Source organism: Chlamydotis macqueenii, chromosome 29 (genome assembly GCF_036417535.1).
Source record: "Chlamydotis macqueenii isolate bChlMac1 chromosome 29, bChlMac1.mat, whole genome shotgun sequence".
In the NCBI taxonomy this organism is placed as follows: Eukaryota; Metazoa; Chordata; class Aves; order Otidiformes; family Otididae; genus Chlamydotis; species Chlamydotis macqueenii.
The window spans coordinates 366,980-387,255 of NC_141584.1; the positions used below are offsets into that span (position 1 = coordinate 366,980).

The 20,276-nt window shown below is 49.7% G+C and overlaps 1 pseudogene; it reads left to right on the forward strand.

Annotated features, from left to right (window-relative positions):
* Positions 1-525: 525 nt before the first annotated feature.
* Positions 526-19,135, forward strand: LOC104483093 (keratin, type II cytoskeletal 7-like; annotated as a pseudogene).
* The last annotated feature ends 1,141 nt before the right edge of the window (positions 19,136-20,276 follow it).

Here is a 20,276-nt window from a genome sequence, read left to right on the forward strand (position 1 = left end):
GATTCCCAAGAGTTTAACGCAGATTTTTCTTTTCCCACATGTAAACAAAGCAAAGCTCCTTCCCTCACTCCCAGTGCCCTGCAAACATCAAAAGATCGGTTCTGCTTCTCTCTTTCATGCTTACAATAAAAAAAAAGGGAGGTTTGCAAATGCAGTTTTTATGGGACCAGGGATTCCCTCCCTTTTAAATGTGAAATGCAGCCTATAACCCAACGATAGGTGAGCACTTGAAAGCAGCCCTGGTCACTATTCAGCAAAAGAAACGAGAGGGATATTACCAAACAACCTAAGCTCATAAACATCTTTTTAAATGGTCTTTTGGGGCTGGTTGTGCAGCCAAAACCTGCTTTCCTGGTACAGAAAATGGTGAAAGCTCTGCTTTTCTTTGCAGAGGGTTTCTGGCCGGGTTAACTCACATGCATTGCCTCCTGCTCCTGCGTTCAGCTTCTCCCTCTGCCTTCATTCCCCTTTGAGCTCATCTTGACATCTTGCCAATCCTGGCATATCTGCTCTGGAGCTGGGGGTATGAGGAGTCTCAGCTCTTGCTCTGCTGTGATCCCGAGAAGTGTGAAGAGATGCACTGCCAGCACTGTCTCACGCCGGGCAGATGGTGCTGCAGGGTACCCCGGGCTGGGCTGCTCTGGCAGCAGAAGCCTTGGTGGCAATGCAGGCTGCGAGCCCAGGCTAGTGACCAGCGGTTGTCACCTACTGCGATACGGCTACAGCCCCTCAAGCACAGGACTGGGCTATGGAGGTGCTGGCTTTGGCTGCAGGGTCGGTGGAGCACTGCGGGTCTGCACACCCATTGCCAAGGTCACAGTCACTGAGCATCTGCTCCGGCTGCTCAAGCGGGAGATGAACCCAAACCTTCAGTCTGTGAAGTACCAGGAAAAGGAGCAGATCAAGACCCTCAGTAATGAATTTGCATTTTTCACTGACAAGAGAAGAGAAGAGATGCCTGGCTCAAGGTGCACCACAGCAGCGGAGCTGTACCAAGTTGCCATATGGCACAGCTGAGACAGGGAATGCATTTACCAAACTGCTTGCCAGCAACAACAGCCAAAACTCACAGCCTGACTTTGCAGTAAGGACCTGTTTGGATATTATGAAGAGGACATTTTGCACCACCTTAGAGGGAAAAGTAGCCTTCAGTGGGGGCAAGAAGGTATTTTCCTGCTCCAAGAGTGGTGTAAAACCGTCTTATTGCAAAGGACAATCAAACTTTGCTGATACATGCAGAGAAGCTGATTCTCTAATGCCCCATTTTTATATCACTTGAAACCTAATTTAGAATTACCTCTGATTTACCCCCTTCTACTTTGGTGTTGAGTCTATCTTGGCGCTTTTTGCGTAATAACAACCAAGACATTTTTCTGAAGAACCTCCTTATGAGAAGATGCTGTTTGGGAGATTTTAAATGCATGCCTTCTCCGCTCACCTGATACTATCCTGCGTAACTCAAAGATTTTATCCCTCAATTTGCCAATTCTGGGACTGTAATTGTTCATTTCTGTGTCAGCAGTCTAACAAATCACTATACTTTGAATGCTTCACCTCTGGGTTTCAAGCTTAAGCTGAATAAGGATAAGCAAAGTCATCTTTTTTTCTTCTCCTTGCAGTCATGAAGAGGAAAGCCACTGGCTAACACATGCAGAGAATAAGCTTGTTGTGCTCAGAAAGGTGAGAGCATTTCAAACAAACTCAAACACTTGTTCTGAGCTTTTAGTATGAACAGCAGCCAATATTGCCAGAAAGAGAGGGTGAGACTGCTTCTCACTCTCGAGAGACTCTAGAGGGACCTAAAGGCCAACTTTTGGGAAGATTTAATTAAAAGAGTTGAATCCCACCTTAGCTGAGTCAGTTTTAGTTGGGCTTGTTCATTTGAGACGTTTGTATACCCAACTGGGCAAAATCTTTCCTTCTGTTCTCTATGTCTAGTGACTTTTTGCCTTCTGCCTAAGAGGGTAAGAGAGCAAAACAATTTAATAGCATGGCGATATCTACGTCCTTGAAAAGAGTAGCCCTATGAGTTTGTAACCCCATCACTTGCTGGCATTAAGCAGTTTGCTCTTCCATTTCATAAACCCTTGACTGCGCTTCGGGATGCGGATTGTGCCTATGTGAACAAAGCTGTGCTGGGAAGCCAAGGCAGAGTCCCTCACGCAAGAGACCAACTGCCTGAGGAGCCTGTATAAAGTAGTAATGGCTTCTCCTTTTCTGCTCCCTTTTCCTCCACCCCATGTCTCTTTAGGGGTCTGTGGAGTTAGGCTCCCACAACCCATCACCAAAGACCACAAAGATTTTTGGTGTTTCATGTGTACATTGGTTGATTGCTCCAGATTTCAAAGGAGCAATTTCACTCTTGCACTGCATGGGCAATATCCTAAGGAATCTGTTTCAACTTGATGGTGAAGGCAGAAGCCAGAGAGATTAAACCAGAAAATCTCTTTCTGGGTTTTCTGCGGTGAGTATGAAGTCAGAGCACACCTCATTTCCTTGTCTCCATGCCATGGAGACCTGCAAGGGAAATGCCTCCAGTGCAGTTGATCATGCTGCTGCCCCTAGGAAATCAACAGCTCCCAGTATCCATTTGGGATGTCTCTGTCACTGTACAAATAGACAACAGTTGAAGCCTAGACGTGGATGATGACATTGCTGATGTCAAAACTCAATACAACAAACTGCCAAAGGAAGCTGGGCTGATGCAGAGTCCTGATACTATGGCAAGGTGAGTCATGATGAACACTCACAAAAGTAGTTATCCCCCCTACTTCTGCTAAGGATTTTGCTTCTTCAGATTTCCTAATTTGAGTTGAATAGGCTTTTCAAAGGTTGCTGTCTTAGCCACCTGATGCGTTTTCCCTCTGTGTGATACATTCGCTGTTTATGTCTTAACACAGAGCTGCTACTCTGGAAATGAGCCATTTGTGTTCCCCAGTGATAAAAGTTTTTGCCTTAAAGCTCAGAGTCAGGGACTGCGGCCCCAGAATCACACAGGTTTACTTAGTGACTCAGCTCCTCATTCTGGTGTTTATTTTCATTGTGTTTTCTCTCTCCTCAGTATGAGGAACTGAGAGAAACCACTGGCAAACACGACGACAGCTTGCATTAACACAAAGAATCAAATTGTGGAGCTGAATCGGGCGATTCAGAGACTGACAGGAGAACATGAAAACACCAAAGCCCAGGGGCAATAATGCGTCAGTCGCAATTCCCAGGTTGTGGCTTTCCAAAACTCCTCCACTAGAGCAAGGGACCAATAAAGCCAGTTTTGATGAAATACATGTCAGCTGCTCAACTCTAAGACTTGCCTGTAATGCAGAGTACAGAGTAAAATGGTCTACTACAACTAATAATTGAACTGCCATCAGTAGAGACCTGCAGTGAGAAGACAACATGTGCACCAAAGTCTCAGCTAGACAGAGAGCATTATCCTAGAGTTAAGAGGTTTACCTTTAGAGTTTGAAAATGTAAGAAAGTGCAGATGGCACAGGCAGGCAGATTCAAGAGCTCTGAACTATTCAAAGCACATGCAAATATGTGGCAGGAATTAAAACCTCCCACCCGCAGAGATGCAAACTGGAAGGAGCCATTGGTGAAGCTGACGAGCATGGGGAAGTGTTTGTCAAGGATGCAAAGTGCAAAATCTCTGAGCTGGAGGCGAAGAAGGCGAAGCAGGACATGGCCCCAGAGTACCAGGAGCTCATGAACATCAAGGTGGCCCTGGAGATCGAGATCGTGACCTACAGGAAGCTGCTGGATAGAAAGGAGAGCAGGTGGGTGCTGGTACAACCCTGCAGGATGCTCGCAAGGAAGAGAAATTAACACATCTAACCCCACAACCTCCATTCACAGTTTGCCTGTTGAGCCATCACCTCTGTAATTGCAGTAAATCCCACAGAGAGCTGATGTCCTAGGGAGTGACACGTTCCAAAACACTTTCCAGCACTTATGGACCCAACTGCCTTACAAAGTCAAAAGCTCCTAATGCCCTCAAGTTTTCCCCCAGATGGAAGACCGTGCATGAATAAAGATGATGTCTTGTGTAGCCTCGGGACTTATCAAGCTGAAGACTCAGCCACAGTCCTGCTTGGCCACCTTTGTCACCCTAGCCAAAATGACTGGCTACCTATTCACATGCAAGTTAATTGAGGGGACAAGAGAAAGCCCATGGCCAGGATTTGTTCACACTTACACAGAGCCAAAGCAAAAGCCTTTCCCTGCTGAGGTATGACACTGGACTTAGGAAAACTTCCTTGCAGACATGAACTGAGCAGTCAAGTCATGGTAGGTCCAATGCACTTGCTTGGCCTGCCAGCAGCTTCTCACGTCCCCAGACCTCTCAGTTGTTGGCCAGGGACACACGCTAAATAAGAACTATGGTTTTTCACATCTCCATTTTCCCCATCCCCGTAAGGCTGTGCAGAGATGGTGCCTGTCCTGTGAATATCTGTAAGTACCACATGAACTCCTATTCCTACTAGTCCCCCAATCTACTCTGTAGGATGGAAATTCTCAGCAGAAATGTTTTCTTTGCAGCTGTGTGCTGATCTCCAGGAAGAATCACATACAATACTGACCCACGTTTTTGTGGCATCTACTCTTCCAGCAGGAGATCCCTATTCAGAAGCAGAGGTCTAGTGACCGGAGGAGGTGTCTGTGACAAAAGCATCATCACTGGCTCTAGAGACATCTGTGCTCCTTGTACCATCATGGGAGGATACAGTGCTGTAAGCAGGAAGACCTCCAACGTCAAACCTGTGTCCTCTACAACCTCCTACAGGAGGCCAACACACATTTGAAAGGAGGGTCCTCACTCCACCTGTTCATAGCAGCAGCAGCCTGCTAGCAGCACACACAGAAAACGTGAGGGGGACTTTAAAGTTTTCAGTCCAGTCCACGTAGCTTATTCCCTTCAACAATCACTGTTATGAAACTTGCTCTTCACGTTACCTTATGCTTCAGGTTCACAAATTGGCTCTTCCCAAAGCGTGCCTGCTCCTCCTGGGTTGCACAGGTCCAGAAAAGCCTGGGTGGCAATGCTTTTTCAATGAAGCAGCGCATAGTTAGCACAGCATCTGCATTAAGGAACCATTTGCCTGGGAAGATACTTGGGTTAAAATCACTAAGTGACAGATGTCTCTGATCCTCCAGTGTGTGGACATGATTGCAAAGAAAAGTTAAAAATCAACGAGAGCACTGGAGTGCTATCTAGATAATCCAATTCCCCCGTAATGCTTGTTGTTTGCCTTTATCTTGTTTTATCTCTGTTTCTGCCCAACAAACTGACACAGCAAATCCAAGATCACATTATACAGCTCCTCTTTTCAGAGTTAAAAACCAGACACTAACAAGACAAAAAAAAAACCCCTTGAAACTCAAATCAAGGCTGAGGCAATCTCTCATTTGAGTCCCCAAGAGATCCACTGGCTTTTGGAAAACGCAGAGTGCAGAGCTGGTCCATGGAAACAGGGAGAGGGGTGACGACATCAAGTCACAACACATCTCATCCATCACGCTCCTCCCGTGTCCATCACTCAGTGAACATCATGGCCCTCACCTAATCCCCTAAAACTGGGCTGAAACGGGGTGGGGTGGGGGGGAGTGTATGAAAATCCCTGTGGTATGACAGACCTACTGAAAGTGGCTCCAGCCAGACTGCGTCAATGCTGATGGGATGCGAGAGATCACGAGAACAGGAACAAAAACAGGGAATATTTTCCTGCTCTGAAGCCTGTGGTAGGCTGGAAGACAAGGAATTCTCACATCAAAAGTCTGTCCAAAACAAAGCCTTTTAACTATTTGGCTTAACTGAGTTAGCTCAAAACATTCTGGTTTTTTTTGCAGTCAGTTCAACAACTTATTCAACTGCCTTTCCCTGTTGCATTGGAGAACCTGCAGCTTTATCCACCGTCCCTCTCTCCTTTTGGGTCAGGCTCCCTGCAAGCCCAGGCTCCTGCAACCCCTGTCCTCAGATTTCTGTACAGTCGCATTTGGTGTCAGTTGTCTCATCAAAAGCAGAAGGGGTTACCTGGGACGACAATGAGGAGAGAAGAGATGCAGCCAGAGAGTCAACTACAACTACAGTCTGGAGCAACGTGGTCTGACATATGAGGACTGAGGAGAATCGCAAGACTGACTCTAGATCTTCTCACGCCCCATTCCCCTAAGGATATCTTGGAGCCGAAGTGTCCAAGAGCTCCCAGATCCCTGCAGCAAAGCTGGTAATTTTGGCTTGCAATTGTAACCAACCACTGAGTAAGGAAGGGAAAGAAATGCAGTAAACAAAACAAAACCATTGGTTTGAAACTTCCACTCTGCCCCTACAAAACACGCTGCCCTCCCACACAGTGACACGGGCACCAATGCTGTCCCTGTCCTTTCAAGGACCCAGACTCTCATGCACGTGAACGGCAAAGCCAAGAAGAGTCCGAGCCCTGACGCCGCAATGAGGGCACTTGCCCAACGTAGGAGGCAGAGGACCAAGCCTGGCCCTGCCTCAAACCAGGCGAGAACCCAACCTTCACGCTGTGGGATGAGGGGAGGAGGAGATGCCAGTTTTCTGAGAATTTGGCCAATAAGTCTCTGCAAAAGCTACCATGTTCCAAGCATCAGTTTCAATTTCAACTAATCACCAATTCCCCCCAAATAAATGACCATGTTGAAAAACGCTCATATCAACAATCTGAGGAAAAATCACCTTGAGAAACAGGTTTGGCCCCACAGATGTTTCCCCGGCATTAAAACACGTTGCCTTTTTATAGGAAGAACTAACAAAACGTGGTCATTTATCACTAACCTGCCTGCAAGACATTGTTTACTAATTCTCAGAAAACTCACATTTATTATTGATAGTTTTTATTAAACGGCAGGCTGAATCATATTTTCCTTCAAAGCTCTTGCCTGCAAGCTGAGGTACCAGCAAAACCTAAAGATCTCCTTTGACAGAAAAGCATTTCACATTTCCAAAGTCTCAGTTCCACTTCAACCTATAAAAAAGGGAACATGCGATTTTTACCATGTCTGCCGAAAACACCCAGCACAACTCTCCTAATTGCTGTTGCTATTACACAGGACCTAAACATGACCTCTCTGACTTAACAGCATTCTTCAGGCCTTTATGGGGCAAATCTGCTGCTGCCTTCTCTGTGCGTAAGCACAATATTTGCTAAGTAGTTCACATTCTTTGCATCATAAATATTTTGTGGAAGTTTTATGCAGCCTCGCCCCGTTTTCCATGCAAATAAAAAGAAGGTGCTCCACTGTGGTCAGAGGGAACTGCAGCCTGTAATTTCCACACAGCACATTGCCTGCACCAATCCTTCTTGCACCAGCAACCATGTCCTGCTGCTCCTACAGCATCAGCTCCGGCCATGCTGTCAGGAATTTCGGCTCTTCCTCTGTTGCCCTTCCCAGGAATCGACGTAGTTTCAGCACTGCCTCTTGTCACTGGGGTGGTGGCATGGGCTACCATGGTTTGGGTTGCTTCAGCAGCAGAAGTCTTGATGGTACGGCACGCTCCAGGCCCAAAATAGCAGTCAGAAGATGTCCTCTGAGATGTGGATATGGCTTTGGTACATGTGGCACAGGGTTCGGCTACAGAGGTGCTGGCTTTAGTTACAGGGTTGGTGGAGTCTCCAGGCCATGCACTATCAATCACACCCATCACCATCAATGAGCAACTGCTCCAACCGCTCAGACTAGAACACGATCCCAACATGCAAATGGTGAAGCAGCAAGAGAAGGAGCAGATCAAGACCCTCAACATCAAATTTGCTTCTTTCATTGACAGGATGAGCTGAGAACCCCTGCTCAGCTTAATTTCGCAGGCGAGTCCAAGTGAGGTGTCTAACATGGAAAGGGCATGGAATGCTTGTAAGGCAACTCACTTTAGCCATTGAGGACAACTTGCATAAAGGGTCCACTTGGGCCATGGGGGAAGCTTCAGTGTACAGGCACTATTGCTCTGACCTCTAGGCCTGAGCTCAGGGAGGGAACAAGTTAAAACCAGTTTCATCAGCCTTCCAATTCTGTCCCTTTCCTCTCCACATATCTCCAATTTATTGCAAATCTCTCCTTTCTGGAAGTGATTAGTTTTTTGTGCATTTCCACATGGGTGGCCCAGAAACAATTTATGCACAAAAGCGCATTGGAGTAGGAAATGCTACATTCACACGTACCAAGAACAGGAACATGAGTTTCATGGCTGTTGCATGGACACTGGCTCCTTCTTAATTCTCATCTCGTTTCCTATTTTGCTTCTGGGGATTCAGATTCGACTCCTGGAACAGCAGAACAAGGTGCTGGAGACCAAGTGAAGCTTTCTGCAGGGTCCAAAACTCTGCAAGAACACCATCACGCCCATGTGAGAGGCTTATACTGGGAATGTGAAGAAGCAGCTGGAAGCACTGAGGTACAATACAGCCCAGTTAGAAACAGACTTGAAATCAGCACAGCAGGTTTTGGAAACCAACAAGAAAACCTCAGTAAAAAACAGAGAAATGTGAGTGCAGGGCTCAGAATGTTGTTCAAGATTTGTAAACAGGCAGAGATAGCAAACTTTTTGTGGTAGTACATGGTTCCCAGAGAACTAGCAGGTAGAGGGACATCTACCAGGATCTCAATATATAAAATACATCTCACTTTACAAAGACTGAGGAAACTGAGGATGTTCCTCTTCCAGGTTCTCTTTCTCGCCTTCCTAATTCAAGGAATTAACATTTAGGAACACTCAGCAGCTTTTTGCTGTTGCAGAGGTCAAACGCAAACAATTCTGCTACAAATTCGTAAAGATGCAGAAACCTCTCTGAAAACGTTTGCTTTCCCACGGGCTATGAAACAAGAAGAAAGCATCCCAAAACATTGTTTAGGGAGAAGGAAAAAATTACCAGTTTCACTTCATGAAAGAAGGCCTGTAGAAACCCAAAGATGTAATTGAGCTGAACTCAAACAAAATCTCCCACGTTCCCATGCAGGTGCAAGGACAAACGCAGCCATACACCGAGAGGGAGCTTACTGCCCTGAAGAAGGTGAGCAAGGGGCTGCTCTCCGGGCTCAGGTCTTTGGGGCGCACGCGGTGATTTATTTCCCCAAAGCAGCACACAAAACAAGTACAAGCAGGAGCTGGTGCTTGGGTTTGCTTGAACTCAAATCAGCAGCAGCTGCGTAATTGGGAGCTGGCGCACGGTCACAGTACCAGCACTCAAAGTCCCTCACCCCAAGGGTAGCCCTGAGTCTGCTCTTGCTAAGAAACATCCTTCTTCCACCCCCAACGCATCTTCAGGACGCAGACTGTTTTTTCTTAAACACAGCAGAGCTGGAGGCCAAGGTGGAAAGCCGGAAAGAAGAGGCTAAATTCCTGAGAAGGTTCTACGAAGAGGTAAAAAACCTCCCTATTGCTCCAGCCATCACTTGCATTTCCCAGCTGGATTTTGAAGCTGCTTATCCCAAGGGACAGGGGAAGGGGGGTTACACAGCTCACAGTGAATGGTGAGACTTGGCAATTAATCTCTGCTTGGTCACTGCGAAGGGGAACAGAGCTGCACGATGTGGGTGACACACCAGCTTGGGGCTGGACACGGAGCACAGCAGGACCAGCACCTCTCTGACCAGCTCAACCCCACGTCGCCACCGGCAAATCCACCAGCTGCAGGCTCAGACCTCAGGTACTTCGGTGGTCATGCAGATGGACAATAGCTGAGATCTTGACCTGGATGGCACCATTGCGGAGGTCAAGGCTCAGTACAAGGACATTGCCCACAGGAGTTGGGCAGAGGCACCAGCCTAGTAGGAAAGCAAGGTGAGAAAACCGGGCAGAGGGAGCGTTTCTCTCTTCAGATCAACTTCAGACCCAGAGAAACACTCCCTACTCTCCTGATTTGCTCTGATTTAACTCAAAGCCTGTAGTTTTGGGATATGCAATGATGTCTTTTGGGCTTTTTTAGTTTGAGGAGCTGCGAGTGACTGCAGGCAGAAACACTGACAGCCTACGAGAGACAAAAACCAAGATAGCAGAGCTGACACAGACCGTCCAAAGACAGAACAGAGAAGCCAGGAGCACCAAGGACCAGGTGAGCACAGCCAGGTCTGGTTGTTTCAGCAGGGCAGAGTGAACTGCTGCTCCTGCAAGCTCCCACAACAAAATTAAATGGTGCTGTAGCACCTTGTAAAAGGTGTTCATGAGCTGGGACTCCGCTGCTCCGATCAGGGCTGTATTACAGCCAGCTCACACAGGGCCTGAAGGCAAATGCAGTTACAGCATCCCATCCCCCGCGAGCAACACGAGGGAGCACTGAAACCGCGTGGCCAGCTCTCTCCAACCCCTGCCTGCCTCTGACAGCTGGGCTGAACGCACAACCAGACTTCAAACCCATCTCTCGATAACGCATTATGTTTGAAGATAGCACGAGGCAGTTAAGACCAGCCATGTCTTGCTCCCTGAGCACTGCAATCTGGAAGCTGCTGCGGCTGACACCGAACAGCCTGGGGACATGGCCATCAAGGGTGCAAAGCACAAACCCTCTGAGCTCAAAACAGCCCTGCAGCAGACCAAGGCAGACCTCACCCAGCAGCTCCACACGTACCAGAAGCTCAAGAACATCAAGCTGGCCCTGGACATGGTGACTGTCACCTACAGGAAGCTGCTGGAAGGAGAGGAGAGAAGGTGAGCTGCAGACCCTAGCCAGGGCTGCACAAGCTACTTTAGACACTTGTGGAAAGCAAAAACAACTGGCCAGCACTGGTTTGGAGCTGCCATGCAGTGAGTCATCTGTGCAGTCATGTGGCAGATCAGTTCTTGCGATTAGTCCTAGCAGACCTCCACCCAAACCCACCCAAACAGCCAGTCCTGCTGCATCCAAAGAGTGGGAGCCAGACCAGAGAGGGTCAGGCTCACATTTGACACAAAAGAGCTTTGCATCTGAAGATAGATTGATAACGTGCAACCTTCTCCCATCCTCTATGGGCTCTGTACAGAAGGCAGCTTCCCTGTCAACATCCATAAGCTGGAGTATTCATGTGTTGCTGGGGGAGGGGGAGCACAGTTCAGCCCACTGCTGTCAGCATGGCGCCAGTGCCAGCCCCGAGTGCCCAGAAGCTGAGGAGGGATCACAGATAAGTGCAAATAAACCTAAACTGCGGTCCAACAGAACCTCTGTCGCTCCAGCCAGCAAGTCGACTTTGTTGGGGGCCCAGCTGAAGTGTCTCTATACCAATGCACGCAGCATGGGGAATAAACAGGAAGAGCTGGAGATGCGTGCACACGAGCAGGGCTACGACCTTCTGGCATCACAGAGACGTGGTGGGATGACACATAGGACTGGAGCGTCAACATGGAGGGGTATAGGCTTTTTAGAAAGGACAGAAAGGGGAGACGAGGAGGGGGTGTCACTCTCTATGTCAGCAACCGGCTGGAGTGTGTGGAGCTCCGCCTGGGGACGGAGGAGGAGCTGACAGAGAGCTTATGGGTCAAGATTAGAGGACGGGGACAGACAGGGGACGTTACGGTGGGGGTCTGTTACAGGCCGCCTGGCCAGGAGGACAGAGCAGATGAAGTGCTCTATAGGCAGATAGAATCATAGAATCATAGAATGGTTAGGGTTGGAAGGGACCTTCAAAGGTCATCTAGTCCAATCCCCTGCAAGCAGCAGGGACATCCCCGACTAGATCAGGTTGCTCAGAGCCTCATCCAGCCTGGCCTTGAACGTTTCCAGGGATGGGGACTCCGCCACCTTTCTGGGCAACCTGTTCCAGTGTTCTATAACTCGCATGGTAAAAAATTTTTTCCTAATTTCTAATCTAAATCTACCCCCCACTATTTTAAAACCATTACCCCTCGTCCTATCGCAACAGGCCCTACTGAACAGCCTCTCCCCATCTTTCTTGTAGGCCCCCTTGAGGTACTGGAAGACCGCTATCAGGTCTCCCCAGAGCCTCCTCTTCTCCAGGCTGAACAGCCCCAACTCTCTCAGCCTGGCCTCATAAGAGAGGTGCTCCAGCCCTTTTATCATCTTCGTGGCCTCCTCTGGACCTTCTCCAACTGGTCCATGCCCTTCTTGTGTTTGGGGCTGCAGAACTGGACACGGTACTCCAGGTGGGGTCTCACCAGGGCAGAGTAGAGGGGGAGAATCACCTCCCTCGACCTGCTGGCCACACTCCTCTTGATGCAGCCCAGGATGCGGTTGGCCTTCTGGGCCGCAAGGGCGCATTGCCTGCTCATGTTAAGCTTCTCATCCACCAGCACTGCCAAGTCCTTCTCCTCAGGGCTGCTCTCAATCCATTCCCCGCCCAGCCTGGATTTCCGCCTAGGATTGCCATGACCCAGGTGCAGGACCTTGCACTTGGCCTGGTGGAACTTCATGAGGTTGGCATGGGCCCACGTCTCCAGCCTGTCAAGGTCCCTCTGGATGGCATCCCTCCCTTCCAGCGTGTCGACGGCACCACACAACTTGGTGTCATCGGTGAACTTGCTGAGGGTGCACTCTATCCCACTGTCCATGTCGCCGACAAAGATGTTGAACAGGGCCGGGCCCAGCACGGACCCCTGAGGGACGCCACTCGTGACCGGTCTCCACTTGGACATTGAGCCGTTGACCACCACTCTCTGAGTGCGGCCATCCAGCCAACTCCTTATCCACCGAGTGGTCCGTCCATCAAACCCATGTCTCTCCAGTTTAGAGAGAAGGATGTCGTGCGGGACAGTGTCAAAAGCTTTGCACAAGTCCAGGTAGATGATGTCAGTTGCTCGTCCCTTGTCCACTGATGCCATCACCCCGTCATAGAAGGCCACCAAATTGGTCAGGCACGATCTGCCCTTGGTGAAGCCGTGTTGGCTGTCACCACCCACCTCCTTGCTCTCCATGTGCCTTAGCATGGTTTCCAGGAGAATCTGCTCCATGACCTTGCCAGGCTGGATGAGGCTCTGAGCAACCTGATCTAGTCGGGGATGTCCCTGCTCCTTGCAGGGGGGTTGGACTAGATGACCTTTGAAGGTCCCTTCCAACCCTAACCATTCTATGATTCTATGATTCTACGTTCTACCCAACTCAGGCATCTTCCGCCTTTTCTTCAGGGAATTCCCTAAGCTGAAACTCAGCTTTGCTCTGCCTTTGGCAGGGGTCTGCCATCCAGAGGGAGGTCTCACCTATGGCCCAGAGCCTGGCTTCACAAGTGCCCACGTGTCAGCCAACACGAACGCATGCTGCACCAGCAGCGCGGGGGTCTGCGGCAGAGCCGTGAGCTGCAGTGACGTCAGCAGCAGGAGCACAAGCAGCTCCCACTGGAAGGTGGTGCCCATGACCAAGTCAGCCAGGAGCAACGTAAAGCGCTGTAGATAAATGGCAAGGTTGGAAACACGCGTGCCTTTCTGCCAACACACAGCAGCAGCCAGGCCAGAGCCGGACCGCGTGCACCTGGCTCCCCCAGGCTGCACACTCATTTTCCATACACAGGGACACAAAAAACAAAGAGGGCTTTTCTAGGGTCAAGAGTTTTGGTATTTCTGCCAGGGAATCTAGGGGGTAAAAAGGCTAAAATCCCCCTGATCACTCCCATCATACAGTTAAAACACGATGCCTCTGGTGTAGTTCCCTGGTCTTTCTGCTCCTACAAATCTAATTATTAAAATGAAGTGTGAGAGAGGGCACCTTCTACCTAGGAGCATCTTCATTAGAGCTTCATCCAGCCCAGTTGTCTGAGCAGCTCCCACCCTGGACCAACCCAGTTTTATTAGCCAGCCTTTTAGATTACACACTGTCCTGGTTCTGGCTAGGACAGAGTTAACTTTCACCTGAGCTGGGAGAGGAACTGGAGCCAGCGGCCCCGGGGCTGGGGCACACAGCTGGGACAGGTTACCCAAATTGGCCAAGGGGCTGTTCCATCCCCTGGGCCATCACACTCAGTGTGTAAGTGAGGAGGGAGCTGAGGGGAGCGTCCTGCTACCTAGGGCGAAGCCGGGCATCAGGATCTGCTGTGAGCTGTTGTACCATAACTTACACGCTTCAGTATTTTCTGTGATTGGTTTTTGGTTTTCTTCTGTTATTATCATTTTTTTTTAATCTCAACCCATGAGTTTTGCCTTCTTTCCTTTACCAATTCTCCTCCCTGTCCCACTGGAGGGTGGGGAGAGTGAGCAGGAGACTGCATAGCTTGGCCCTGAGTGGGGCTGAACTACAACACACGCAAACCCCGTCACAAGCAGAACTCACCCCAAACTGCTTAGCTTGCAGTTTCCCTACATTGCATTGATTTAATTGATTATTGGCGCCAAAGGATCGATTTAAAGAGCTGTTCTGATTGAAGGCAGTTTGCTTACGTACTTGCATTCCCGTTTTCAAATTTATCCTCAGCATTCCTTTTTCTTCTGGGTCCAAATCCAGCCTTAAATGTATGGGAGGAATGTTAACAGCCTTCCCAGTTGTCCAGCACCCAGCACGCTGAACTGCTAGTGTCAGGCCGTTTAACCCTATTGGGGAAGAAAAAGAGGAAGCAGGGATTTCTTTCTAATGACCTGATCTTTTGTCAGCAGCGTTTTCCCTAGTTTTAGTCTCACATCTCTAATAAATTGACACAGCAACTTGGTTATATTCACTTGACACCTTCATGTGGGGAAAGGAGGGTTAATTCTTGTCTCTGCCACAGGATCTCAGTGCCAAAGCTTACAGGGCTCTCAAACAGGCGCAGACCAAGCCCTCTGTCTGCTGGGAGCTCTTCCTTCCTAACCCAGACACTGCACCCCAGGGGTCTCCCAAAACCCCCAACACATCCCTTCTCCATGCACCACTATGCAAGGAGCAAGGCTATAACCTCTCATCAAAGCATGGCTCATTTGGAAGTACAGCTCTCCTCTTCCCCAAACCCGTATGCAAGGTGCAGAATCCAGTCCACCCAGTGCTGGGTGTTTACGACACAGTTGGCTGCCAGGAAGGCACAAGAAACAGGTGCTTCCCAGCTTAGATGTCTTCATTAGGACAAGGTGGAGCCCCAGATGATTTTTCCCCCTAGGAAAACCTAACAGAAATATTTAAAGGGCACTGACTAAGCAAAGATGCTCTAGCAATTCGCATAAAGCTAACTGAAACATTTATAATTGTCATCGATTTCTAAATCCCCTTAAAACCATCACTGATTGCCCCAAGTTGCCTAGGAGCTCCTCAAAGCCATGTAACAGGAGCTGCTGGTGGTTTTACAGCCCCTTGACCTTCCTCTCAGCCTGGCACGAGACCACGTCCTGCTCAGCTCACAGCAGCGACCCAGCTCCTGGCCCATGCTACAGACCTCTTCCCAGGCGGTGGCTGCTCCAGTAAGGAGCACAAAGTCCCACCATCTCCAGCAAGAGGCTGGAGGACCTCTTTTCCTCTCTATTGTATGCACATGTCCTTTATAACCTCACCAAGCCAATCAGGCTTCCCATCAAGCTAATTAGCTTTCCCAGGTGGAAGCCTTCCCAGGATAGGAGTCATCTCCACCCACCTTGCTCCTCCCTGCCCAGTGGGAGCTGGGGACCCAGCCTAGCCCATACTGGTTTTGCGCCATTTAATTCCTTTTAAACACAGGATGAAAATCTCAACCAACCTCAGAGCAGGGGTTTGACCTTGGTAGTTACTGAAAAACTAATGGAAACTGAAGCAAATGCAGCTTGAACACCAGGGAACTGAGGAAAGCTCCCCACCATCTGCAGCCTTCTTAGGCCTAGCGGCATCCAAGTCCTCACCCTTCCTCTGTGTTACGGCCCAGAGCTGTAGCAGGTTTGTGATTCCCTCAGACTAAATTAAGGTGAACTGACACCAAATGATCGACTTAGGATTTTACTTAACATTTGAAGGAATGACTTAACTTTGGAAACCTGGAAAGCATAAAGGGGGTCAGCAGCCGGGGCTCTTGCTGGGTTATTTCTAAGGAGGAAAAGGAAAACAGAAAAGAGACAGAGGAAAGGACAGAAAGAGTTCTCACCACCCTTGGATCCAGCAACGACGATGGCGGGCGGGCACATGGCTTCTGGTGGCGGTGATGGTCCTCCCGTGGGTGGCTCACCCCGCGGCTCCCTCAGGAAGGGTCTTTTATAGTCCAATCCCCCCCTCCTCCGCCCCTTGAAGCGTCTGGTTCCAGAAAGTTCTGAGTCCTCTGCACAGGAACGAAGCGGGCACTAAATGTGAGGGGTGGTGGAAGCCCCCTCCTCAGATGGCTGCTGTGTGACCCCTGGCCGCAGTTGGTGGGTTGTTACCGGGGCTGGGGAGCTGCACACCCCCCACGGGGCCTCCACCTCCCCTGTGCAGACTGGGCCCTGCCCACAGCCACAGCAATGGCTGAGACATTAATTCTTTCAGTCCCTGACACCCACTGTGGCTCAAACATTGTCCATATTACCTTCATCCGCGGTGGTGATTCTCACAATGGCAACACCAACTATCAAAAACGAGCCCATGGCCCAACATTATAACAATATTCAAGCATTCTCCGTGAGTAAGATTTAACATTTCACATACACTTTGTTCTTTTAACAATAACATAGAATCATAGAATGGTTAGGGTTGGAAGGGACCTTCAAAGGTCATCCAGTCCAACCCCCCTGCAAAGAGCAGGGACATCCCTGACTAGATCAGGTTGCTCAGAGCCTCATCCAGCCTGGCCTTGAACGTTTCCAGGGATGGGGCCTCCACCACCTTTCTGGGCAACCTGTTCCAGTGTTCTATAAAAAAAATTTTTCCTAATTTCTAATCTAAATCTACCCCCCTCTATTTTAAAACCATTACCCCTCGTCCTATTGCAACAGGCCCTACTAAACAGCCTCTCCCCATCTTTCTTGTAGGCCCCCTTGAGGTACTGGAAGACCGCTACAAGGTCTCCCCAGAGCCTCCTCTTCTCCAGGCTGAACAGCCCCAACTCTCTCAGCCTGGCCTCATAGGAGAGGTGCTCCAGCCCTCTCATCATCTTCGTGGCCTCCTCTGGACCTTCTCCAGCTGGTCCATGTCCTTCTTGTGTTTGGGGCTGCAGAACTGGACACAGGACTCCAGGTGGGGTCTCACCAGGGCAGAGTAGAGGGGGAGAATCACCTCCCTCGACCTGCTGGCCACGCTCCTCTTGATGCAGCCCAGGATGCGGTTGGCCTTCTGGGCCGCAAGGGCGCATTGCCTGCTCATGTTGAGCTTCTCATCCACCAGCACTGCCAAGTCCTTCTCCTCAGGGCTGCTCTCAATCCATTCCCCGCCCAGCCTGGATTTCTGCCTGGGATTGCCATGACCCAGGTGCAGGACCTTGCACTTGGCCTGGTGGAACTTCATGAGGTTGGCATGGGCCCACGTCTCCAGCCTGTCAAGGTCCCTCTGGATGGCATCCCTCCCTTCCAGCGTGTCGACGGCACCACACAACTTGGTGTCATCGGTGAACTTGCTGAGGGTGCACTCTATCCCACTGTCCATGTCGCTGACAAAGATGATGAACAGGGCCGGGCCCAACATGGACCCCTGAGGGACGCCACTCGTGACCGGTCTCCACATGGACACTGAGCACCACGTTGACCACCACTCTCTGAGTGCGGCCATCCAGCCAACTCCTTATCCACCGAGTGGTCCGTCCATCAAACCCATGTCTCTCTAGTTTAGAGAGAAGGATGTCATGCCCAATGCTAGTCTGTTTTGTTAACTGAGAGTATTCCAGGGAAGGATTTTCAACATTTCCCTCATCTATTGGACAACCGAGATGAGTGTCTCCATTTATCATATGTGTGACAGACCAGGCCCACTCATATCTAGTCCTGTCTATGTCATGTTTTTTGGCCTCGGCAATCAGGAATTTGTATCCAAAAACGTTCTCTTTCAAGGGGTGGAGGCCAATAAGGAGTTTGGGGCCCCAAGTACCACTTGCGATACAGTTCTTAACGACTGTATTTAACTTATTTTCTAACAATTTGGAGAGGTGAAGATTAATGAATCTCAGCACAAACTCCTTGCTTACTATGGTTTCAGATGCATACAAATTCCTGAATTAGCTCCCAGGCAAGATTTGGAGACCCATTTCTTCCTCCCTCCCCAAAGATGGTGAAGGTGAAGAGGAGGGTTTCCAAAGCATTGCACTCTATTACAGCATACAAAACAAAGAGAATCAAACAAACAACACGGGCAACCACCAAGGGAACAATGTAAACGTGAGGCCCACAAAGGTTTCTGAGCAAAACAGTTTTAGAAGGACAGCACAATCCATCAGTATTGATTTGGTGGTCTTTTCCGTTGGTGTCAGCGGCTATCCAGGCACAGAAGTTGAGCAGGCTGGATAGCGGGAGTGGTTTCACCGGATCTTTAAGGGGGTTTGGGGCAAAAGGCAGTGCCATTTACGCCCCAGCAGTTGTTCAAAAGTTGCACAGGCCATCCGGAATCCTGAGGCTTAAGGAATCCATTTGTTTTTTTCACTATCCTGTTAGCTTTAGGATAGTAGGGGATGTGAAATACCCATTGTATTTCCTCACCTTTTGCCCATTCCTGGACCACCCCGGCAGTGAAGTGGCTGCCATCATCTGATTGAATCGGTTGGGTTTTTGGTAGATAACTAAACCATAACCTCAGCCCCTTTATAGTGTTCCAAATGTGGGCTGGGTGATCTCCCTTTTGATGTGCAGCCATCCATCCCACTAAAAAAGTCCCCTGTTTAGCAATATTTAGCATTTCCTCCCATTTTTCCCTTAACTTCCCAGTGATTTTGTTCCCAGAAAGGCAGCCACTCAATGCATCCCTCAAATACAGCGTATGAGTCTGTATACACAAACACTGGTTCCCTGTTCTCCACATGTCTCCTTATCACACTCCAAATTGCTTCTGCTACTGCTTGGTATTTCCACACCTCCCCCCCACCTCTTTCAGAGGATGCCTCAGTGAACCGCACATTCTGTAGGTGAGGTTCAAATGGAGGGGCAGGTTGGATATGAGAAGGAAGAGGTTCTAGGTCTTGGATGGCCGTAGTGCTCTAGCTGTGCGGACCACTTCCTCACTGCTTCTCGCTCTGCAGCCCCTGCAGGGAGTGGGGTCCCAGCCAGGACCGGTTTCAGGATCTCAAATGGTCCCTGCAGAACGACGGACTGCTGCCATACAATTCTCTCGGCCTCCTGCAAAGCCAGGCCAAGCACAAAGAGGCCCCTCTCCCAAACTGAATATTGCTTCTCCACGTCCTCCAAGTTGCAAAACCCAATGGGACGCGTCAGGCCCTCAGGGCCACGCTGCCACATACGTGCAAACAACCCGTGAACTGCAACGCCCTGTTCGATATGGAGTGGATCTGTCGGGTGTACTGGCCCCAAAGCCTGCTATACCCCAGCCTCAAGGATCAGCAGTTTTAAGGCTTCCTCAGGGACAGGGGTCCAGTCCCAGGCAGCTCTTTTGTGTGTCAGGTCATATAAGGGTCGGGCTATGATGGAGAAATCTGGGATGTGTTTTCTCCAAAATACCAACAGGCCCAGGGCAGGCTGAAGTTCCCTTTTGTTTCCGGGCATTCCCACCTGTTCAAGGGTAGTCACGGTTTCAGGGGGAACCCACACTGTTCCACCCCTCCACCAAGTACCCAGGAACTTGACTTCTGAGGAAGGGGGTTGTACCTTTTCAGGTGGAATTTGGAGTCCTAAACTCTCCAGATGAGTAGTAATTTCTATTTGGGTTTGTCCCACTACATTAATATCAGGGCCAATCAATACATCATCAATATACTGACACACTTTGACCCCCTCCCCAGGAGTAGTCTGGGCAGCTCTTGTGCCAATGCACCATGAGCAGCGGTTGGTGAACGACGGTATCCCTGCGGAAAGCAGATAAAACTAAACTGCGTGCCTTCCCATGGGAAAGCAAAACCATCTCCGTGTGCTTCTGGCAGGGGAACCATGACAAACATCTCTTGTACATCGATAGTTGCTAACATTTGGTGGGCTTGTTCCTGTACGGTTGCAATGAGTTTGGCCGTACTGGGGAGCCCCAAGGTGAATGGGCTGGAATAATCATCCCCTGCCCCTGCAGCTCAGTTATAACAGGGGCCACCCCCCCTGCCAGGTCCCCAAGGGAAGGGGGCAGGGCCCAACATCCACGGTCCCCGAAGCGGGCAACTCCGGCGTGGGTTGGAAAAATTGCATATAAACAGCCGGGAGACCCAGCACCCACGCCCCAAGCAGATCCAGCCCCAGCACAGCTGCTGGAATTTCAGGAAGCAAAATACGGTAACCCCCAGTGAGAGACACCCTCCCCGCACATTCAGTTGCTGTCTCCCTGGGCCCCCGGGAATATTTTTCCTGAATTTTAGCCAAACCA